A 25,964-nucleotide genomic window follows, 5' to 3' on the forward strand; every position below is an offset into this window, starting at 1 on the left:
TAACATTAATATCGTATCTAAGTCTATACCCTAGACTGCAAGAATTTCAAACATTTAATAGTTAAAAAAATTCGTTAAATATATTCGTGAACAAGCTCGATAAACACTAAACGAACGAACATGAACTGAACATGAACCGAACATGAACACTCCTTAATTTAAATGAACCAAACATGAACACAAATGCTAAAGCTCGAACAAACATGAACCAAACATGAACAAGCTGATATTAAATGAACACAAACATGAACACTCACATACTCAGCTAGGTTCGGTTCGTTTGCAGCCCTATCCCACAGCACATTGATCGTTATTTTGGGTAGACATTGTCTTCATGATCTGGATGTTTGTCATTTTGAGAGGAATAACACATATGCTACTAAGTATAATAAAGAATGATAATTATGAAACCTATCAAGCCTAAGTGTAAGTTTGAGTTTGCAAAAGATTCTAATACTCTAGATGAAGTGTTTTTTTTTTCATTTTGCATACAACAACAACAACAACAACAAGCCTTTGTCCCACTACGTGGGGTTGGCTAAATGAATCTTTTTTCTCCATTGTGTCTTACTAAAAGTCAAATTCTCGTTTAAATCTAAAAAGAAATATCATTTCTAATATTTTATAACCAAGTCATTTTAGGTCAACCTCTACCTTTCTTAACAAAAGTTAAATCTAATACATCTATTTTCCTAACCGAGTCATCGAAGGGCCACCGTTTAATGTGACCAAACCATCTAAGGAGACTCTTTCTAATCTTATCTTTCATTGGAGCTACTCCAAACTTTTCACATATATGCTCATTTCGTATCCTATCTCTAAGGGTAAAGCCGCTCATCTACCTGAGCATCCTCATCTTTGCAACAATTAACTTAGTATTATGCTTTTCTTTTAATGGCCAACATTCGGCACCATAAAGCATTGCAGATCTCACTACCATCTTATAGAATTTTCCCTAAAGTTTGAGGTGGAATTTTCTATCACACAACAAGCTCGATGCATTCCTCCATTTCAACCATCCAACTTGAATTCGACTAATAATATCCCATCTATTTCAGCATCACTCTAACGATAGATCCAAAATATTTAAAAAGTGTACTCTTATTAATAATTTGATCGCCCAAAGTCACAATCGCCTCATTAGGTCTATTACTACTAAAATTACACTCAATATTTAGAATAAATATGCATCTCCAAAAAAGTAGCCAAAAAGGTATGATTTATGCCTTAGTAGTTGTTGAGTTAAATGATATAGTGTTTGAGATTGTATTTTACATAAGGATGGTAAGAGTTGGTCAATTTTAAGGATTTGTCCTGAGGAATTTCATAATGAATTATCTCACCATTGCCTAATTTGTTTCATTATAGGAGTAAATCTACATGCAATACAAAATTACAAATGAAAACACAATTGATTCTCAAATATTTGTAATTAAACTAAATAAGCATGCAACAACTCTTGATGATATAGTAAACTATAAAATAAACGAAACAAGTGAAACACAATTCAAGCAAGAGTTATGTTAACTACTAAAGATATAAAACTTCAAAAAAAAAAAAAAAAAACGATAAATTAATGATGATGTTATATGTGGTGCATTTAAGATAATAGATGGCGAAGCAAAGAAAATTGAAGTCGGTCTCTACAAATATGCCTGTCATGCTAGTTTTCATACTTCTTTCCATGGAAGTACTTCTCTGAGAATGTAGACTCGCTCTCAAGAATAGTCCACCTCTGCACAAAAGTCCCATGAAACTATAGCATATAGTACACGGCATAACACATGCTATTTTAAATATAGCTCAAAATATTTAAAAATTATGAATAAAAATGCATCCAAGTATACATAAATATTTATAAAAGTCGGTTACTTTGAAAAATAAACTATTATGCTAATGAAAACGACAAAATTTATAAATAGACCTAGTATTAAAGAAAATAATACCCTAAATGAAAACAAAAAACTAAATTGAAATGAAAATTAGTTTGCATGCATCGAAGCAATTTTGCATATGGTCCTCCAACATGACTTTTAATGAAACTAAAATGTTTCCCATGATGACATAAACCTAGTGGTAAGGAAAATGGAGCAAGGCATGTACTTCAAGTTTCTATGTAATAAAGTATATGATTATGCCTTAACATGAAGGGAAATTACGGATAGCTTGTCCATCATAATTTATTCATGAGGAAAAGTTTGAAAAAATACAATAACCACAGAATTTGTTAATTACATAAAATATAGATAGCTAAATGTGTTGTTCTTTTGTTAAAAACATTATGGGCACTGAAAATTTATGCCCCGGCCTCCCCTCTTTTAGGAGAATTTTAACGAATTAGGTTCCAGGGTAAATTTTTAGAAGGCAGATTGATTTTGAAATAAGACATTGCCCAGAGATTTTGCCCTCATTTTGCGAGAACTTTATGATCTAAGTTCTTGTTTCCTATAGGCACAAGTCCCTATAGTTAATTACCTCTCCTGATAACGAGAGAGATCTTTCGATTAAGGTTAGTCATCAAACAGATACGTAGTATCTAGCGTATAGTAGCAATATGGGCTTAGTTATTTGAAAATTTAATATCTAAAATGAAAATTTCACCATCTTGCACTTAAAACGGATGGTGCGGAGAATGATAATAAGCCCGATCAAGATCCCATGATTCCGCTGTCCCGAGCCATTGTGGTTCCTAGTCTACTTAATCAGAGGTAGTCGACCCAACCTGACAGAAGAATCCTTGTCGACAACCATAGCTTGCTTCGTCCAAGGGTACCTTGTAGATGTGGGATGAGTATTTATCTAAGAGGACAAATTTGAATTCATCTTAGCTAATAAAGAGCTTTGTGTCCTATTGATCATATAGTATTAATTCATATCTCAATGATTCAACGTCGTTGAGGAGCATATGGACTTTGACCATGGCCGTAATATAATGGTGCCATTTGGCAGCAATCCCTCCTGATCAAAGGGTCCTTCACATAAATGTTTACTTTCGGTACCATTTAGCAGTGAAACCGTAAGCAGCGTGGTGTCATTTGGCAGCGAAACCATCGGCTAGAGGACATGTGTCACGTCCTTACTAGAAATAGATTGATTGAGAATGAATCCTAGTGATATTTTCAAATAAACATTAGCTTTTTGTGAGCTGAATTAGTTTTTTAATTTATCCATCTTGGCAAATTGTTGCGGAGGGTGGATGAGTATTTTTGATTTAAGTGTTTGATGATTAATTTCAATTTAAATATCTTGGTCTTGGGTTGTTATTTTGGAATTCTATATTTTTATGGGCATTTGGGATATATTTTAAAATGGTTATAGTCCTCTTAGGTTGAGATTTTCTATCAACATGGTCATCATCAAGGTGTATGAGCAATTTTATTTTATTAGTTGAATATTGTCGGCTCTTTCTTATTTGCTGACAAAGGATCTGGTTTGAATCTAAATTTCTTTCTTGACCTGTGTAATATCCTCAAACGTCACGTGTGTATCTACAATATGCTCGTCGGGGCCCATGCAGATATATATTGTTAGATGCATTTTACATTATGCATTCGCGTGTGTGCATGATACGATTTTTTAAGTGCAATTTTAGTTTCAAATGACATACTAGAGTGAAACCCTTTGCATGTTGTAAATACGTACGGGAGGATATTTTGAAGTGTAAATGCAATATCAAAAGACATGCTCGAATGAAACCCTCTTCATCCTACTAATGCATGCAAAAGATCATTTTAAATTATGATTGCACTGTCAAATGACATGTTTGAATGAAACCCTTTGCATCCTTGTGAAACATGTAGGAGATCATTTTAAAATATAATAGCGATGTTGGATGACATGCTGGAATGAAACCTTCAGCATCTTACAAATACATGTCGAATGCTATTTTGGGGTGTAGTAGCAATGTCAAACGACAAGTTAGAATGAAATCTTCAGCATCCTACAAGTAAATGTCGAAGGTCACTTTGAAATGCAATAGCGTCAAAGTGACATGCTAGAATGAAATCCTCGGCATCCTACAGGTACATGCCTGGGGTCATTTTGGAATGCAATATCGATGTTAGATGACATGCTCATATTCTATAATTTACAACACGTGCATACACAACATATTAGCATGTAAATGTAATGCATTTGCTACAATTAAATGCATCTTGCGATGCTAAATGATATGTTTAAATAAATTATCATACATGTTGTAATGCGTGTATGAGAGACATTTTAAAATATTTGCATTCAGTGCAAAGGGGTGTTTTTGTGATCATCGACTATGCAAATAACCATTTTTAATAACTGCGCCGAGCTTCATTTAAGAATCTCCAAATGCCTTATATTTGCTTGCATGAACGTTGCGGATCTGGTGGCGTTAAACTGTAAGTTTATAAATTCAGTTCACCCCGTAAGTTTATAAATTCAGTTCACCCCATGTTTTGTAGTTTTTACTACAGATTCTCTATTTTGCTTATAGACAAATCGTAATGTTGTATTTAAAATAGTCATAGAATACTTCGTTGTTTTGATACAAGATCCCTTTTCTCATTCTTCGAGAGATCAGATTTACGAGTCATCTAGTCCTTAAACTAAATGAGGACATTCAGATTGCATAGAGTCCTTTTGTAATAGATGAGGCATCATAATATAATGAGACCAATTGCTCGACTGATGCATTGTTAGATTCCTCATTTTCAATTTATAATAAAGTATTCTTCTCGATGTACGAACATATCAGAGTGCAAGGTCTTCACCATCTCAAGAACATCCTAGTATCTGATATGCGCATGGTATATAAAAACTTCTTTTATGTCTCCAGAATTGTATATTTGAGGGGCGCGTTCTATGTATTTGTGATACACATGTAGGACATCGAGTTGCGAGCCTTGATCTCTGGATCTTGACCCAAATAGAGTGGCATAATTTTGGGAGCCTCAGTATTTTTGAAGATATGATAGAATGAGATATTATTTTTCTTCAATTGCTCATTCTTTGACTCTACAAAATCATTCATAAAATCATTCAACTTTGCATGCTTAGTGTCAAAGTTAAGGCCTCCTGTTGGTAGTATATCAATGGGTTTCTTGCAACAGCTTGCAGATACTTGCGACTGGAAGTCTTCAGTATTTTTGCAGAGATGATAAGAAGAAACACTTCTTCAACTTATCATTCTTTGACTCTACAGAATCATTCAATTCTACATGCTTCACGTCACAGTCGGGTCTTCATTAGATGATGTATCAATGTGTTTCCTACGTACATCAAGTCGCCTTTATACTTAACTATCATTGTCATGGTCTTTAAAGTTATCAATTGGAGGACTTCGTTGTACTTGATCAGCAAAGCCTTTAATCCGGCAAAGTGAATATGCTTCTATGTGGTGCAACCTAAATTTCTAAATATTTGATGGAGAACACTTAGAAAAGCAAGCAGAAAACTTCTTCCTTTCAGTAAAACAGAAACATTTTAAAAATAGAAACAAGTTCTAGAAAATAGCTTATAAAATCCGTAAACATAAAGAAACAACAAGGTCACCATTAGAATAACTGACAAGTGGTCACCTCACATGCAAAGCTCGAAATATAAAAGATAGGTGCTCAAATGATAGATCTAACCCGAAATCAACCACTGAAATATCGGCACAAGTTCACACTCCTCTAGCAAATATCAACCAAAACGCGGCAGCAAACACCACCAAGCTCATAAGAGAAGAAGGATACAAATGGGGCGGGAATTGTGGATAGAGAATAAGAGGTAGAAGACTGAGAGGAAGTAATAGAGGGGAAGGGGAAAGGAGGCTAGCTCGCAAGATAAAAAACCCACAGGTTTGTATGCAAATTCTTTACCAAAACTCCTCCCAACTGCAGAAAAACATCCAATATATATAGGGGAAAAAGGAAAAAAATATTTAATGCAAGGTAATTAAACCACTGCCCAAACAACCACTAAAATTCCCTTGAAAACTGCAGCAAACAAGGACCGAAGGGACAATAGCTAGGGGGAAAACGAGACTTTAATACAACAATTGCTGGACACTAAAACTGAAAGGACAACAACTAAGGGGTAAACGAGGCATTAATACAACATTTAATGGGCACAAAAACTGAAGGGACAGTTTCTCAAACCGAAGGGATAGCAGCTAGGAGGAAAACGAGGCATTAATACAACAGTTAATGGGCACAAAAATCTAATGGACAACTGCCCAAACCAAATGGATAGTAGCTAGGGGGGGCAACTGAGGAAAATAAGGCCCACGAGGGGATAAACTAGTAGCCCATCAAGGGAAAAACAAAAGAAACAAGGTGAAGGATAGGGAGAGACATTCCTAAGATCACCAACCTAGCAAGATCATTGGTTGACTTCCATCAAAGGTAACCAAAATAAATAAATCAAAATATACATGAGTCCAAATTACATAGAGTCCAAAGCACAGAAAAATAAAAAATATAGAAAAATAAAATATAGAATGATAATCCTTGACTGCATCAATTCTCCCCTGACGGAAGAATCTTATCTTTTGATGAGAATGTCTCAGTCATCTGCTGGTAGCCATCAGGATGACAACGCTGCAACTTCTCATCTTCAACAGTCAGTCAAGAGGATGTCCATTCCATCTAACCAAGAGTTGTTGGTGTACTCCATGTTTTGTTTTGGTTGTACAGATATCCACAGCATCATTAGGAACAGTGAGGGGCAAAGTCCCACACGACTGTATGCTTTTAGCAATGCCCGTTAAAATCTTCTCAACAATGGAAGGATTTTTTCTCAAAATAAAACTTTACATGATATGTGATTGAACCAACTATTTCAAATAGCTCAACATCTTTTGATAGAATACTGCTAACCAAAGTATCAATTTCAAGGAAAATAATGAATGGTAAACCTTTACTTGACGCAGCTAGATTTATCAATTCAAGTTGTTCATCCTCTATAAGATGCATTTTCCCTTTAATATTTTTCTGAGCTATGAAGTTTATATCAGCAGCTTCCTCCATGGTCGTTTCCCCAATTGGAGTTCTTTTGGCTGCCTTAGCTTCTCTTCTTCCATGTTTACTTCATTCAGCAGCATTTTGTAGCTGACAGGTTGATCAACATACTACAACATCACCTCATCATATTACCTCACAAAAATAACATATTCTCCATTGTTCCAATATGGGACTTCAACTTTGTCTTTTGTTTGAGTCTAAAATTTATCCATAATATTTTTGATTGGATAAATGGTAAACTAAGCATCTTGAAGAGTATAGCTTTGCTGCATTTCTTCTTTTTTTTTTAGGATGTTGTTTCACAGGAGGAAAACACGGCAACTTACTACCAAGATTATGAACTGAATCAGGATTAATTGAAGAACCAACTTCATCAATAGACGTTCTCCAAAGTGAGTTTTATAGACAGCTAGAATATTCTCGTGGGAATATAGATTTCATCTTATTGGATCCCGCATTTTGTTTCAAAATAGATTTGCCTTTTGGACTTAATGCAGTCAGGGTATTAGTCATTGCTTCCATTTGTTGTTATATGTTAACCAGTTGTTGTACAAACATACGTTGTCATTCAGCTTGCTAATTATCCATATTTTTATAAAGAAGAAAGGAAGACCAGAACGACAACCAAGTGCTCTGATACCAAATTGGTGCAACCTAAGTTTCTAAATATTTGATGGAGAACACTTAGGAAAGCAATTAGAAAACTTCTTCCTTCTAGTAAAATAGAAACATTCTAAAAATAAAAACAAGTTCTAGAAAACAACTTATAAAATTCGTAAACATAAAGAAACAATAACAAGGCCATCCTCAGAACACTGATAAGCGGTCACCTCACATGCAAAGCTCGAAATATAAAGGATAGGTGCTCAAAGGATAGATCTAACCCAGAATCCACCACTGAAATGATCTGACACAAGTCCACACTCCTCCAGCAAATACCAAACAAAACGTGGTAGCAAACACCACCAAGCACATAGAAGAAGAAGGATACAAATGGAGCAGGAATTGTTGATAGAGAAGAAGAGGTAGAAGACCGAGATGAAATAATAGAGGGGATGGGGAAAGGACGCTAGCTCGCAAACTAAAAAACCCACAGGTTTATATGAAAATTCTTTACCAAAACTGCTCCCAACTGTAGGAAAACAACCATTATATATAGGGGAAAAGGGAAAAAATATTTAATGCAAGGTAATTAAAGTACCACCCAAACAACTACTAGAATCATTAATACAGCAGTTAATAGGCACAAAAACCGAAGGAACAACTTTCCAAACTGAAGGGATAGCAGCTAGGGGATAAACGAGGTATTAATATAACATTTAATGAACACAAAAATTGAAGTTACTGCTGCCCAAACAGAAGGAGCAGCAGCTAGGGGGAAAAATCGAGGAAAACAAGGCCACAAGGGCATAAACTAATAGCCCACCAAGGGAAAAACAAAAGAAACAAAGTGAAGGATAGGGAGAAACATTCCTAAAAGCACCAACCTAGCAAGATCATTGGTTGACTTCCATTATAGGGTAACGAAAAAAAAAAAAAAATATATATATATATATATATAGTCCAAATTACATAGAGTCCAAAATATAGAAAAATAAAAAACATAGAAAAATAAAACATTGAATGATAATCCTTGATTGCATCACTTTGTTTATGAGGGACCAACCATACTTGCAACATCTCTATCATTACTGTTGTAGGTGTCTATAGAGAGCATTCTTGTTCGCAGGTGAGTTAGTATACTCGTCTATAGTAAGCTTGCGCATCTGCTAGGTGTTTGGTTATCATTGACTGTAAGGGCATCTTCACGATCATTACAACATGCTCATCTGCATATTGCTGTTGACTATGGGTGACATGCATTTATTATCGATTTCCCCACACTTGTTGGTTGGTAGCATGCACCAAGTGCAACGAATCTCCTACAATAGCTTATAGGTGTTTGCACGTTGTTTGTCATCACCCATAGTTGGACTACTATAATTTAACTATTCTCCTACATTTATTTGTAGGTGTTGTATGTATTTGTATCCAAAGGGGATCCATTGTACTCATGATATACCCACTGTTCTTATCTACAAATATATCATATCAGCCACCATCGCTCACATGGAATGATCATATTCGTCTACAAGTGAGTCGGCATTGATTACAATGATGTTGAAGCATTTACTGCGGGCTTTTCATACTTCACCCATGAATTGAACTATCACGCATCTTCCACGAGCAAGAGAATCGCACATCAATTAATCATCATTCATAGATAATTATTTTCCCAATTTGCGTGTTGTGTAGGCTACTAGTTGCGTTGCATTCATCATTGGTCATCAGCTATTTGTTGTTGACTGTAGGTTGGTTTGTATATCCATCGACATGCTAACACCAACTATCAAATAGTGATGCATTCATCACTAGACGCTTATTGCACATTTGGGTTGATGTTGACCCCTACACATCAAACCACACGCAAAGGGAGCAAAACAAATGAATCAAGAAATACATGCGTCGACGCGTCACTTGAAGCATCAAACGATCTCCAATTGCCAAAACGAATTGCGTCGTTGCAAACAAGACGCAAAATTCGCCTAAGTGGGGACCCCTCGCAGTCAAATCTAACGAGATCGGTTTAAATGGACGAACGACAATCGAAATTGACGCGCAATGTCGCCCAAACGACATCCGATCACATAAAGAATTTCGTCGTTGCATTCGAATCATCGTCAACACTCAAAAAACACTTTTAACTTATTCAATCAAAGTCATCCAAGGTGGCGGCATAAATCCCGAGGTGACAACTCACAAATTGGGGAAATTGACATGTAACACAGCTGAAACGACATCGGATCGCAAAACGGACTTCACCGTTGTATTTAGAACGTCGTCAATACCCAAAAATGATAGTTAATTTGATTAGTTAAAGTGATTAGTTAAAGTTGTGTGAGAAGATTGGCAATCATCTCAAGGTAATGTGCGCAAATCGAGGAAATTGACACGCGATATTACCCAAATAACGTCCAATTGCAAAACGAACTTTGCCTTGACATTCGGAGCATCACTAATACTTAAAATTGACTATCAATTTGTTCTAAGAAAATCATGCAAAACAATGAACTTGGTGCGGGTGATAAAGTAACGCGTGCAAAACAAGGAACTTGGTGCACGACATTGCCCAAACAACGTCCGATCACAAAACAGATTTCATCGTTGTGATCGGATCATCGTCAATACCCAAAATGAATTGTATTTTGTCCGACGAAAATTGCGCGGCAAAAGCGACATGCAAAATAAGACAAAACACACAAATTTCGCGAGAATACATACGAATCGAGGCAATATTAATAAATTGTCCTAATTCTATCATTTCGAAGCTTAATGACAGTAATAATGAATTGTTATGACTGTATTAAGCTATGCAAAAAGGAAAACCAAAAGTCCAAAGTAAATTAAAACTAATTTGATGCAAGTTTTGGATTGCCCGCTATGTTCTCCTAATCAAATCCTGCAAATCGCGTCGTTAACACGTCTACGCAAATCTCCTCAATCGCAGCTGGCCTCGACTCTTGCTCTTGTCGCTGAATTAAAACAAGCTCCGTTCTTTTTACTTGCTTTGCATAAAAAAACACACCTCATGCACCTCCTCTGATTTTTTTTTTAACTCCAGTTTAGCTTCTTAAATCCAAGTTATAGCCTCTTCCGTCCGTCCTTTCGACCCTTTCCCTATGCTCGACCAACTCAGATGTCCGTCCTCCTGACCCTTTCCCTGTGCTCGACCAACCCAGACTGCATTGCTCTACCTGAGGCACTATCCGTCCACGTGAAGCTGAACAAGCTGATCGTGCCTTGCCTGCCTCCTCTATTGCCAAACTGAGCCAAACACCTTACAACTTCTCTTCCCCCATCATAGTAGCCTTTTCCCTGCTTTAAAACTCTAACCCACTACAATCCAAACCCACTACCAGGCCAAGCCCTTCTGTGCATTTATAAAGAGCCAGCCTTTTTCTTTTTCACGTGAACTTACAGCTTTTATTTTTTTTCTTGTTCCCCCTCATTAGACAAACTGTTTTTATTTTCTCCACATATCTTTAAGTTGAACTCAAGAAGTCCAACAGTAGTTTTCTGAAATAAATCTTCACATTTCTATGTGCTAAAGTTTGTATTAACCTCCACTTTTCCAGCCCACTCAGCCGAAAGCCCATTCCTTCAAAAAGAAAATATAAAACAAGCCAACATAGCCCAAATCTTACTCAAACAGCTTGCATAGACCCACCATCCCCGGGCCACTCCAAACCCAACAACTTAACCCACCAAACCCACTTCATTAACAACCCAAAACAGCCTATTTTCTGCCTCAATCCGTTCCAAATAGCTCACTTGCAAAAAGAGAAGGGTAAAACTTCCTTTTTGTTCTTTTTTTTTAGTCATTTGCTTGTGTTAGCATTAGTTACTTTCAGTTAATTAATGTGTTCTAACACCTAAGTGTTTGTATTAATAGAGTGTCGATATTGTTGATTTAAAATGTATGTATATATATGCATACACAAAAAAAAAAGAGAAAAAGATGTGGAAAAAAAAAAGAGAGAAGAGTTAAGAAAAAAAAGAAAATGCAAAAAAGAGGATTTTTGTAATTCATGCATGTATGAGTTCATTTTATCCATCGCCTTCATCACCGGTCCACGAGTAGGTATAAAATTCCCTAAACTTAAAAAAACCCCACTCTCGGCATTTGCGTAGAGTCGGAGAACCACCTATATGTACTTGTGTAGTACAGAAGGAGGAAGCCCAGTGCGACGTATACGGAGAGACGGGTAGGCCCCGTACACATTCTTGTAGCGTGGATGGGACATTTCTATGTACCTATACAAACTCTCGTAGTGTGGCCGGAAAAGCCCATTGCGTTTTCAAACATGTACTTTAAAGCCGCATACACGCTCTCGTAGCGTGGTGGGATCGAAGAAATACAGCTGCGGTGTCACCCAACACCTACTATACACGCTTTGATAGCGTGGTGGGATGGCCCAGACTCCTATAGTTTTCCCGAATGGGGGAGACGCCGGAAGACTATCGAAATTCAATCTAAAGACGCACAAGACTTGAACAAATTACAAGGGATAAAACTTGTAGATTTTTAGCAGTAAGAAACTCAAATAAACTTGAAGTTGAACAAATGCAAAAGACTTTGATTTGAACTCAAATTGAACTCAAATGCACTGACAGAGGACTATAATTGAATTCAAATGAATAATGCAAATGACTAGTTTTGAATTCAAATGAATGATTTTATGGGATTTGAATTGAACTCAAATTGGAATATACACAAGGAACATAATATGATGCTTAAGATGGAATTATAACTTGTAAGATAACAAACTCTATAGTAAATACAAGGAGAACAAATGTGAAACTTATGCCCAACAAGGAAATTCAAATAGAACTTACTTGTAAGTCACAATATAAGACTCTCAATGAATGATATAGCTTATTCATGGTAGATATATTAGCCAGAACACAGGGGCCCTTTGAACTGGGAGGTTTGCCGTCAAATGACACCACTAAATTATGGTCATGGATAGAAGTCGTATGCTCCCCAATGACACTAAATCCTTAAAATATTAACCAATATGATATAATCGATAGAGCACAAAACCCTCTGTTAGATAAGGTGGATTCGAATTTATCCCCTTAGACAAATATTCCCACAAGTTTACAAGCTACCCTTGGATGAAGCAACCTATGGCTGCCGATAAGAATCCTTCTGTCAAGTTGGGTCGACTACCTCCTCAGACTAAGCAGATCAGGAACCATGATGGCTCGGGATGAAGGAACCATGGGATCTTGATCAGGCTCATCATCCATTCCCCCACAATCTGCTTTAAGTGCTAGCTGGCCAATTTATAATTTTAAATATTAAAGTTTCAAATACCCAACCCCATGCTACTACTATATGCTATATAACACATATCTCTATGTATCTAATTGACAACTAGCCTTAATCGAAAGTTCTCTCTCGTTATCGTGAGGGCTAATTAACTTTAGGGGCTTGCACCTATAGGAAACCAAAACTTAGATCATAAAGTCCTTGCAAAATGAGGGCGAAATCTCTAGATAATGTCTTATCTACAAACCCAATTTGCTTTCTAAAATTTTACCCTGGAACTTAATCCACATTCATTGCCTCTTCGATCTACCGATTGACTGTTGCTTGCATAACAAGTTCTTCATTGTTACATGTGGGTGGATGCTAGAGCATTTTGCAGTTGATTTGTTTTCCTTGCAAATTAAAAGTTTCCCTTCAATTTTCATTGTTGTATTTATTTGCATTAACTATTGATATTCTGATGAAGGCGCGCGGGGGGGGGGTCAAATCAAATCCTAAATTTTGGTTTTGACTTCTCTAGCTCATTAATATTTTGAGCTAAAATTTAGCTCATTATGAGTTGTTTTTAGTTCATTTATTGAACTAAAAAGTAACTCATTTTTATTTGGAGATGGCCTTTCTCTTCCTCTTAATTTCCTTTGTCTTTTCATTTTCTTATGCTAGCTGTTTTTCCCGTGCTTGTCCCTTGGTTTCCTATGCTGGGTGATTTCCGTGCTCTGTCCCTTGGGTTTCCGAGTATGGCTGTTGGTTTCCTGTGCTTTGTCTCTTGGGTTTCCGTGCTTTGCTGCTGGTTTCCCTGTGCTAGGAGAAATTACGTGCCTTTGCCCCCTTGGTTCCGTGGTTGGCTGTTCAGTTTTGGGTTCCCTGCTTGGTTCCGTGAGTTCCCTACTTGGTCCCATAAAATTCCTTCTCTTTTTTGCTGTCCCGTGGTCCCCCGTTTCCAAATTTTTGTGTGGTGACTGTTGACCTTTCATTTCCCTCATTTAATTAAGTATTTGAAGAAATTTTATGGCTGTTTGGGAGGAAATTCTAAGAGTTTTTCCAATTTTTCTACTGCAGCTTTTGTGGGATTTTGTGCTATTTTAGTGGTTGTTTGTATTCCCTTTTCTTCTATAAATAGGAGATGTTTTGGGATATTAGAGAGAGTTTATGTGAGTTATTTTTAGAAGCCATAACCAGCAGGTTTGCTTGGAAAAGCTTGCGAGCTTTGTCCAACTTCTCTTCCTCTCCTCCTTGGGAAAGCTTGCGAGCTTGTCCTCCTCCTTCGTCTTGGCTTCTAACATCTTTCTTCTCGCCACAAGTGCCACCTCACCTGTATCCTTCTTCTCAACATTTGGCAAGCAATTTTAGGAATGTCGTTGTGTCCTTATGTTATTGTTTGTAAGCGTCAAAGTTTGTAAGTCATTTTATTTATAAAAGTGGAGTTCGTGTTTTGTTTTGAAAGTCATAAATTGTTTAATTTGTCTAGTTTTTGTGAGTTCATGTAAGTTTTTATTATCTAGAAAGAGTTTTCTTTTGTGATAAAAAATTTGGGGCCCTCTCCCCAATTTTTGATTACATCAATTTGATATCAGAGCAAGTTATGAAGTCCTAGGTTTGTGAGTCGGTTTGTCAAGTAAATCTTGGTGCGTCATTGTAGTTGTCGTATAAGTCTGTGGTGTCAAGTAATTTAAATTTTGTTGAGTCTTTTAAAAAAATGAAAAAAAAACAAAAAGATTGATTCAGTCACAGGAGGAAGCAAGCTAGAAAATCTTGAAGACTCAAAACCAATGGACAGGTGGATTCCAACAAAAGTGATTCAACGAATCCCCTTCAATATGAGCTATACAAACTTCAGTCATTAATGCATTTGTGTACAGAGCGGTACATGAAGAAGAAACAACTTTTACAAGACCAGTTTATGCAAGAACGAGAAGAAATTCTAAAAATGTATGAAGAAAAAATTAAAGAGCTGGATGCACCGTCTTCGCCTCCTCGGAAGAAAGCAAAAAGCAACTCATCGGGAGATGAGTTTTTCAAGAAGGGAAGTCTGATATAGGCAAGGGGGGTCAAATCAAATCCTAAAATTTGGTTTTAACTTCTCTAGCTCATTAATATTTTGAGCTAAAAATTAGCTCATTATGAGCTGTTTTTAGTTCATTTATTGAACTAAAAAGTAACTCATTTTTATTTGGAGATGGCCCTTTCTCTTCCTCTTAATTTCCTTTGTCTCTTCATTTTCTTGTGCTGGCTGTTTTTCCCGTGCTTGTCCCTTGGTTTCCTGTGCTGGGTGATTTCCGTGCTCTGTCCCTTGGGTTTCCGAGTATGGCTGTTGGCTTCCTGTGCTTTGTCTCTTTGATGTAGAACGAGTAGGAGGATTGAATTCTAAATGTCTTGAAGAGCAAATCGAGGGGTCTAAACATCAGTTTTTTACTCTTAGAAGTCTTGGACAGCAACTCTGAACTTTAAGGCCATCAAAACAGCAATAGGAGATTGCTACGATGGCTGGACAGTAGCGTTGACACCTGGAAATTTCTTGACAGCTACTTCCGGTGCTTGGGAAAACCTTGGACAGCAGCTATAAGGTGTTGGGAGTATTCTGGACAGCAAGCTGCAGTCTTCAAAACGTGCAAGGCAGCAAAGAAAACACTTGACTGGAATGTGGGAAGCAAACAAGAGCTTCACGGGAAGAAAAGGGAGGCGTGAATGAGAACTTGGAAGGAGGTTTGAAAGGATTCCAAAAGAAGAAGCCTTATTTTGGAAGGAAAACAAATAGGTGGGGCTAAGGCAATTTGAACAGGTGGGATGTGAAGAAGGAATTATGGGAGGAGTTTTAGCCTTTAGTCCAGCAAGGCTTTGCCGTGAGAGAGAGGAGCTTTTAGGGAAAGAGGAGAGAGACGGGTGGGGTTTTCAGCCAAATATTAATTCTGTGATTTGGAAATAAATCAACTGTCCAAATTGAGAATAATACTAATGGAAAGCAGTTAAATGTGGAGAGTTTGGCCAACAAGGAAAAGGAGTGACGGGAAGGATTTCAAGAACTGTTACGTGGAATTGAAATTGTTTCCAAAATGAGAGAGCCCCTTTAGGAAATCAATTTAATAGGAATCGTCTATGGAGAGGTGGCTGAGATTTGGGAAATCTTTCCAGGAATTGTTGGGAAGGGAGTTTAGGAAGTAATTAAAGAAGATTTAATGGGATATGGAGAGAGGGCCGGCGGCAAGCATAGACCATGGGGAGATTAATTAGAATAATAAAAACTCCTTAATTTAGGTAAGCGATTTGGGAAAATTATTTCAAGTCCAATTTGAATTTCAAATTCAAATTAGATAAAAATGGAAACTTTCCTAAAATAGATTTAATTAAAGAGGGAAAGATTTTGAAATTCTCAATGATTAATTTTGAATTTCAAATCTACCCACATTCAACTCAATCTAAAATAGGAAACAAGCTTCGATGGGGGAGGAGAGTGGATCGGCGGCTAGGGGGATGGAGGCCGGCGGCATGGGGTCGGGCATGGGTTTGGCCGTGGGTGTTGGACGGGGGAAAAAAGTGGGGTTTCGGGTGAGGTTGAATCCGGCGGTCAAACGAAGATGGGGAGGAGGAAGAAGATGAATATGACTACGGGGAGCAATAAGAAGGAAGAAAACAAAAACAAAACAAAGATAGAAGATAAAAACCGCGAGCCTTGGACTCTTCCGAAGACTGACGGGTGATGCTTTGCCCTTCTCCAAGGGACTTCACGTCACGAGCCCGGACCCATCCTGCGGCTGGTGAAAAATCTAATTCCTCCCAGAGAAATCTCACTATCGTCCTCTTCACAAGAACACAAGATAATATCAATAATCCATCCCTATTACAATAGCTTAAGGCCCTATATATAGGCCACAACATAAGAAAACTCAAAATACAAAATTGCCCCTTGGGCCACAACACTCACATAAACTCACCTAGGGGTAAAACAGGAAATACATCAAATAAGAACTAAAATTCATAAAAATAACTCATAAATGAAGATTTAAATAATAGCTGTCGATTTACGATGCCTCCTGTGATAGATGTGCCAAATCTTTGTACTGATGTCCGCATCACTCTTGGGTTTTCGTGGTTGGCTGCTGGTTTCCCTGTGCTGGGAGAAATTCCGTGCCTTTGCCCCCTTGGTTCCGTGGTTGGTTGTTCGGTTTTGGGTTCCCTACTTGGTTCCGTGCTGGGCTGCTTGGTTCCGTGAGTTCCCTTCTTGGTCCCATAAAATTCCTTCTCTGTTTCGCTATCCCGTCGTCCCCCTTTTCCAAATTTTTGTGTGGTGACTGTTGACCTTTTATTTCCCTCATTTAATTAAGTATTTGAAGAGATTTTATGGTTGTTTGGGGGGAAATTCTAAGAGTTTTTCCTGTTTCTGTGCAATTTTCTACTGCAGTTTTTGTGGGATTTTGTGTTATTTTAGTGGTTGTTTGTATTCCTTTTTCTTCTATAAATAGGAGATGTTTTGGGATATTAGAGAGAGTTTATGTGAGTTATTTTTAGAAGCCATAACCTACGGGTTCACTTGGAAAAGCTTGCGAGCTTTGTCCAATTTCTCTTCCTCTCCTCCTTGGGAAAGCTTGCAAGCTTGTCCTCCTTCGTCTTGGCTTTTAACCTCTTTCTTCTCGCCGCAAGTGCCACCTCACCTGTATCTCTCTTCTCAACATTTGGCAAGCAGTTTTAGGAATGTCGTGTGTCCTTATGTTATTGTTTGTAAGCGTCAAAGTTTGTAAGTCATTTTATTTATAAAAGTGGAGTTTGTGTTTTGTTTTGAAAGTCATAAATAGTCTAATTTGTCTAATTTTGTGAGTTCATGTAAGTTTTTATCATCTAGAAAGAGTTTTCTTTAGTGATAAAAAATTTGGGGCCCTCTCCCAAATTTTTTATTACATCATATTCAATTGCAATTCTGCAAATTGAATGAATTTTGTTTCCATCAGTCACATGCACTGAGAATCTTGTTCATCACGAGTCCCCTGTTATTAATTCATATTTATTTGGATGACTTAAATTATCATTGGACACTTGCATTTTTTATTTTAATTGTGCATTTTAGGATTTAGGGTTCTGTTCCGTGCTGTCCAATTCTAGTTTGGTCCCTTGTTTGTTCATACAAGTCCCTTGCGCATTTGTTTAGATATATGTCCTCTGTTAGTTAAAATTTCGGCAGCATCTCGACATCTCCCCCATTTGGGGGAAATTTGAGGAGTTGGGCCTTCCCACCATGCTACAAAAGCAACTATGGTAGGTGTCATGCGACACCACGGCCGTAGTCTTCAATCCCACCATGCTATAAGACCGTGTATAGATTTTCGAGGTAGTTGTTTGAAAATACTCAGTTTTCCTTCGCCGTAGGCATTGTAGCTCATACACGGGTATTTAAAGTTATCATTACCACACTACAAGAGCGTATATAGGGCCTACCCGCCGCCGCAAGCATTGCACCGGACTCTCCCTCCTACCGTGCTACAAGAGCGCTTATAGGGGGGAGTGTAAAAGGCTTTGATATGTGAAGGTTGGATGTGCGGCACAGTGACTTAGTGGATCAGAATCGGAAGTGAAGGCTTGCGTGGATGCTTCGATCAGCTGTGGCGTCAAATTCAAAAATTCGACAGGTTAAAGAGGTTGGAGGTAGGGGTAGTAGTGACGCGGTCAATACGTCAATCTAGCCAACTGGTTTGATCCAGTACAAAAGGTTGATGGGTGCAGGCCTCGAGAACAAACGATTGGATTCGATTGGCCTTTGTCCCATTACGTGGAGTCGGCTACATGAATCATTTTTCTCCATTATGTTTTGTTAAAAATCAAATTCTTCGTTTGAATCTAATAAAGAAAGATCATTAAATTTGATATTTGAAAAAAAAAATTCAGGCTAGCCTCTTTGTAGGCGAAGATATTATTTTTTCTTGTAGGTTGAACTTCTGTTCTACAAAGCTTTCAACTCTTCAACGAAGAGCTGTTTTACATGGGCTGAAAATGATGCGCCTAAGAATATAATATTTATTAGAAGACACTGAAAAATGGATTGCAATGATGTGCTAAATGGATGACCTCCTCCATTAGATTACCAAAATTATGCTATATATTATAATAATTACGATAATCATAATATTATATTATATTATATTATATACAATATTAAAATTTTAATTCATCAGAGTCAACTTTTCTAATTTGCTCACTTTTCTAAGCTGAGCAAATTGATGTGGGGCTACAGTGGTTCTTATTCAAAGGATGTGTAATGCCATACCATAGAAATTCCTCTTAACGGGAGTGTTTATGTGGGATTTGAATTGACTTATTTACATATTACTGCCTACGATTTCTCATCATGTTATTGCTGCTAATTACGGACTAGTAATTTACTATTACTTGCAATTCTGTAGTCTGGGGAGGGATTCGTGCACATGTATACCCATCCAATTGCCTATACAAATTTCTAGGTGTGGGCCCCGAAAATTCGGCCCCGGCCTCCCCGCCGCGCGATTTCTTTTTATTTGGGGCGAGGGAGTTTTAACGGATAAGTTCCGGGGTAAATTTTGGAAGGCAGATGGGTTTGTAGATAAGACACTACCCAGAGATTTCACCCTCATCTTGTGAGGACTTTATGATTTGAGTTCTGGTTTCCTATAGGCGCAAGCCCCTATAGTTAATTACCCCTCCCGATCACGAGAGAGAACTTTCGATTAAGGCTAGTCGTCAATCAGATACGTATAGAATACGTGTTATCTGGCATATAGTAGCAGCATAAGTATGGAATGGTTGAAGAATTTGAGAATTTTGAAAAGTAGTTGGGGATTTGAAGATTTTATATTTAAAGTAGAAATTTTACCATCCTGCACTTAAAGCTGATGGTGGGGGAATGGATGATGGACCCGATCAAGATCCCATGGTTCCGTCATCCCGGGCCATCGTGGTCCCTGGTCTACTTAGTCAGAGGTAGTCGACCCAACCTGACAGAAGGATCCTTGTCGGCAGCCATGGGTTGCTTCGTCCAAGGGGACCTTGTAGACCGGGGTTGAATGTTTATCTAAGTGGACAAATTTGAATCCACCTTAGCTAACAGAGGGCTTTGTGCCCTATCGATCATATCCTATTGATTCATATCTCAAGGATTTAACGCCATTAAGGAGTGTATTGGCTCTGGCCATAACCGCTATCTGTGGTGCCATTTGGCGGCAAAACCACTCGGTTCAGAGGGCCCCGGGTCATAACCGTTTACCTGCAGTGCCATTTTGCGGCGAAACTGTCGGTTAGAAGACACGTACCACGTCCTTACTAGCAAGAGATTGTTTGAGAATGGATCCTAGTGATATTTTTCGACTAGGCATTTAGCTCTTTTGTGAGCTGAGGTAAATTTGAATTTGTCCACCCCGACAAACTGTTGCGGAGGGTGGATGGATTTTGCTTTAAGTGTGTTGATGGATTGATTTTATTTTTTAAATATTTTTGGGATTTGGGCTTTTTGTGGAGCTTTGGATTTTGGGGATTTTTGTGGATATTTGGGTGGAACTTTGAAATATTTGAAATAAAACTTTGGATATTTGGGAGATATTTGAAAATATTTGGGGAACCCCTCCGGTTGAGATTAGCGTTCAACACGGCCATCATCGGGGTGTTCGGGGTCATTTCTCTTTATGGATGGAACCTTGTCAACTCTGTCGGGCTGTCGACAGAAGATCGGGTTTTGTAGGCTTTGAGCCTTTATTAGTGAATTCATACTGTTGTAGGCCTTGATGGCCTAATATGAATGTTTTGAAGCAAATATACTGGTCGCCACAACTTTATATTTGCTTAATGGTTCGAACCCTGTCGACTTCTATTGACCCGTATAGAAGGATCGGTTTCGAACCTGAATTCACTTGTCAACCCGCGCAGCATCCCTAGACGTCACGTATGTACCAATAACACGCTCGCCGGGGCCCATGCGGGTATTTGATTACATTTACCCCTTTAAGTGTGCCTATGTGTATACAAACCGTTGTGCACGTGCGGGGGTATTCTTGGAATAGACGCCTTCTGTGTGCTTGTACGAATGTTGCAGATCCGGTGGCGGTGCATTGTTGTCTTGATATTGACTCCCCCTTTTCTCATTCACCGGGGGGAATCTTTCTGAACTATGGAGTCAATGACTGTTGATTTGGGGAGAACTCATTTTAGGCTTTTCGGCGTATTGGACTTGCTATTTCCGGTGTTTTTAGGTACCCAAACTGTTCTCTTCTTAATTATAGAACCAAAAAGAGACTTTGGAACACCATGAAGTTTGGTTCTAATTTGTTCAAACATTTCCCCCCTTTCTGTTAGGGGGTGTCCTTTTCGTACATAGAGTCGCCCTTGTACTCAACGCACTTGTAGATCTTGATCACCACTGTCGTGGATGATATCCGTACTTGTGTCCACAGTGATTCATTGTACTTTCAATACACTGTTGTTATCCACAAGTATCCATTTGAAGGGTACCGCTGTATCCACTACGACTTCCTAAAAATGTTTGTATAAGACCCATTGCTTCTGCATTATATCCACCCTCTCACCAATCTCGGGTGGGTTTGTTGGGTTGCATTTGTTTGTAGGAAGGCGGATCCTTCTTTATTGCTCTCCCGTATTGTCATCTCAATCAACAGGCATGGTTGCTCGTGAGTGAACCAACATTTCACTTATATTTGGGATTTTAATGAATAACCTTCATTCATTCATTGACCTTCGCCTGCATAATCAAACTGAATGATTGATATCCAGGTAATCATGCATTCATTAAATTTGATTATCTAATTATGGTTCAAATCCAGATTCACATCCACTATGCTTGATCTAAATCAAGCCCCGGTGTTAAAATCCTTCTGAAGTCCAACTCAAGTTTCTTGCTTGAGTCCAAATGCTTGAATCATATTTGATGTGCGAACCAAATCCAATTTGAGTTCAAAGTGCTATGTCCCATGCAGTCCTTTGAGTTCAATTGAATGTTCAAATTACACAAATTTGGGTTCCAATTTTGATTCTTATTTTATTTGAATTTGGCCTTTAGAAATCATTTTGAGTTTTGGTTCTAGTGCACAGTTCATCTGAGTCCACATCTTTGTTCTTTTGAGTTCTAAAGGTCCAGGTACGATTTCACCAGAAATTTCGACAGCCTCCCAACATCTCCCCCGTTTAGGCGAAAACTAAGAGAAACTGGGCCTTTCCCACCACGCGCAATAAAGGCGTGTATGGTAAGTGTCCTCTGACGAGAACACCGCGGCCGTGATTTTTTGTTCCTCCCACCACGCGCAATAAAGGCGTGTATGGGGTCTTCGGCGGTACCTGTTTAAATGACACAATTTGCTTTCCCCCCGCTCGGGGGTACTTATAAGTGACCCCGCCTCGCCGTAGGTGCCGCACCGGGGTCCCTTCCCACCACGCCCAATAAAGGCGTGTATAGGCAGTTTTCAGGTGCGCCACGAACGTCAAAGTAGAGTTTAGACGATTGCTCGCTTCGTCATAAGCATCAGACCGGCGTCCCATCCTACCACGCGCAATAAAGGCATGCATAGGAGTTTTTTCGGTCTGCTGCAAACAACGACGCGAGAATCTGAGTTTAGAGAGTTCGTACCTTCGCGGGCTTCGATGGTGGCGGTTTAAAGATGCACAGTTTGCTTTCCCCCCGCTCGAGGGTACTTATGAGTGACCCCGCCTCGCCGTAGGTGCCGCACCGGGGTCCCTTCCCACCACGCGCAATAAAGGCGTGTATAGGCGGTTTTCCGGTGCGCCACGAACACCGAAGTAGAGTTTAGGCGATTCCCGCCTCGTCGTAGGCGTCGGACCGGGGTCCCATCCCACCACGCGTAATAAAGGCGTGTATAGGCGGTTTTCCTGTCCGCCGCACACAACGGAAGCGAGGATCTGAGTTTAAAAAGTTCGTACCTTCGCGGGCTTGGCGGTATCAACCCGAGGATCGAGGCAAGAGATGTATATAATTAATTATAGTTAATTTCTCTTTAATTATAACTAATCGTAATTAATAATAATTAGTTATAATTAATTATAATTAATTTTGAATAATTGTATTTAATGATTATTAATAATAATTAAATATAATTTAAAATAATTAATTACAATTAATTCTAATTAATCATAGCTAATTATTAATAATTAACCATAATTAAAGATAATTAATTTTAATTAATTTCAATTAATTATAATTAATAATTATTAATAATGATTAAATATAATTAAATTAATTAATTATAATTAAATCATAACCGTTTATTATTAAAAATTATTAAGTATAATTAAAGAAATTAATTCTAATTAATTAGAAATGAGGGATTTATGGGATTTGGCCGAAGAAGTGCGTTTAAAGGAGAAAGTTACCCTTCACAGCAAGTGTTCTCTCTGTGTTGCTACCCGATCAAAGTGTTGAAGCTTCCGATCCAACAGAGAAGAGGACGTCGTCGAGAGCAGCAGAAGAAAGGGGAGGGTCGGCCGCACGTAAGGGAGAAAAGTTAGCGTCACAGCAAGCGACTCCCGTCACTGGTTCCGATCGAAAGATCGGAGCCTTCGATCCGACAGGAAAGGGACACCGGAGGAGCAAAGTCGGTAGGAGCTGGGGTCGGCAGGGTGTGAAGCTCGGGTAGAGGAGGTGCCGGCCAGGTAAGGTAGCTCTTCTCTCTCTCTCTCTCACGGGATGGAGCAGGGTGGAGAGGCGACGGAACAAGAGGGCTCGGCCGGCTCTGTTCGCGGAAGCAGAGGGAAGATCGGAGGAAGAAGAGTTCGGGAGCTTGAGAGGAGGTCGTGTGTAGAAGGCATCGCTTGGCCTTCTTTTTATAGACGAGAATGGAGCAGCGATCGAGAGGCTGTCGCGAGATTTTGGCAGAAATCCCGGAACGGCGCTGCTGCACAGTGTCTCGGCGGGACTTCGGCAGGATTCGCGGGATTTCAGTCCGAGGTACGTACATATTTTTTGCTATTTTTGTTTCTTTGTATAGAGGTTAACAAATGCCCCCCAACAAATGTGGTTTGCGTCTAGAGCGAATCACATTTGTTGTATGTTGATTGACCCTGTGAATCTCTAGATATTTGTTTTAGATGTCACACATAAGGTTTTTATTTAGTGGATCTCCAAGAGTTTATTTGGATGTCATACTAAGATTTTCATTTAGTGGATCTCCAAAATTTTGCTTGGATGTCACACTAAAATTTGTCCCATAGACCTCTAATAGTCCATCTTCATGCCTTTGTAGATCCCGTAGATGCACTCGTAGTCAAGAAGCTGCTTCAGAATTTCTACAGTTACTTTTGGGCTCAAGTACACTTTCTTCCCTTCTTTTTTAGTTTTTTTTTTTGCTTTGTACTTGTACTAATAATGCTTTGTATTTTGTGCAGGCTGCTTACAGGAAGGGTATCCAAGCTTCAGCCAGTTCAGTACCTCAGGAGGCTTCAATTTTTGGTACACTTTCACTTTGTTTGTGTTGTTCTTTTCTTTCTTCAGCTGCTTTCTGACTCCTTTTTTTTTTGTGTGCAGGCTTCAAGAGGAGCGGGATACTTTTTCAAGGGCCACCTCGGGAGACCTCTGTTTCAGGTACAAGCTTCTTTTTTTGTAGTTTTGTATATATCTGCATGATATTTTCTTCTTTCTTTCTAACACTTTTTTTTGTTACTTCGTGCAGGTCCCAGAAGTGCAGAATACCTGGTCCTTGGAAGGAGCGGAATAAAGCTGTCGGCTTCCTCTTCAGGCGTAGTTTAGGAGACAGATTTGAGTCCTCTGTGAAGGACATTGTACTTTTCTTTTTCTTTCAACTGATGTAATCTTGTAAAAAGATGTAGTCCACAGATTTGTATATGAAATTCAGAACTTAATAAAATAAAGTTATTTTATAAATTCAGTTGTTGGCGAGCTCTCTTTTTACTTCTCTTGAGACTTCTGTGGTTGTACTCTGACTTGTGCTCATAGTATTTTAAATATTTATTTGTGGATCTCGGCATGCGCGATGTTGACCCAAATAAATATTTAAAATGCTCCCAGTCTTTAGGGACATTTGTAGATATTATTCGGGATGCTTCTTTTTGTAATTTTAGACCTCGTCACGAGATTTTGGTTCTTCTGTCATGTGCTTTGTGCTGCGGACATTGATGGAGGATTGTCTGTTTTGTCTCTACTAACTTGTCAGGTGATTTTTTGTACCTTCGGCCCTATACATTCTTGCTTTGGCGGGCTTGTTGAAGGAGTAGATGCCGATGACCTAAACCCTTTTAGGTTTGTATTTGGTCGGTGGAGAGAAGTCATCGGTCTAGAGCTTTGTGCATAGCGGACTTGTTGATGACAGAATCCACTTAACTCAGCCTAAGGCTTTTCGTGAACTTTGGGATAATTTTCTTCGGTCCTTTGCTTTGTGCTTTGGCAGACTTGTGGAAGAAAAATTTCTTCGATCCTCGCTTTGTGCTTTGCGGATTTGTTGAAGGATTTGCAAGTTCTGGAATCAGTTGATAGTACCGAACGTAGGTAGTATCTTGATCCTTAACTACTTGAGAAGACTTTAATCTGAATCACTTGAGTTCATCAGATCGGGAGAGCTAGAATTTGATAGCTCTTTGTCCTTTGGTTGCTGAGATGGGGGTTCCTCTACTGCGGCCTTTCTTATGGCTTGTTGAGTAGATGGAGCTGCCAGCGATCCGGCCATATTTGGGCTTGTTGGATCCGACCTCATACACCCATTTAGGCTTCAAACTTGAGCTATGGGAATTACGCTCCCCAATGCTGATTTCACTGAAGTTGGTAGATTTGGAGTCATCCTTTGTGGTTGTAGGTTTTGGAGCCTACGAACATTCAGTGGTTGTTCGAGACTCATCGTTCCACTGGAACTTTGATTCTCCAGTCATTTAAGATAATTTTGTAGACTACGATTACTTGAACTGGTCGAGTCAAATTTGCCTTCGTTCTTCCTACAGTTCCTACTGACGGGTTGACGAAGTAGGGTTCCGCTACTACGGCCTTTCTTATGGATTGTTCAGTAGACGGAGCTGCCAGCGATCCGGCCATATTTGGGCGTGTTGGATCCGACCTTTTACTCCCATTCGAACCTTAAGCTTCAGGCTGTTGAAAGACTTCAAGCTTTTCCGGCTCAATTTTGTAG

General features: G+C 38.8%; 1 protein-coding gene across 1 annotated transcript in view; it reads right to left on the reverse strand.

Annotated features, from left to right (window-relative positions):
* LOC110094891 (elongation factor G-2, chloroplastic) overlaps nucleotides 1–25,964 on the reverse strand; it is a 35,275-nt gene that overhangs the window by 1,392 nt on the left and 7,919 nt on the right. The gene's annotated exons all lie outside the window — the stretch shown is intronic.

This window comes from Dendrobium catenatum, unplaced genomic scaffold (genome assembly GCF_001605985.2).
Source record: "Dendrobium catenatum unplaced genomic scaffold, ASM160598v2 fragScaff_scaffold_1413, whole genome shotgun sequence".
Taxonomy (NCBI): domain Eukaryota; kingdom Viridiplantae; phylum Streptophyta; class Magnoliopsida; order Asparagales; family Orchidaceae; genus Dendrobium; species Dendrobium catenatum.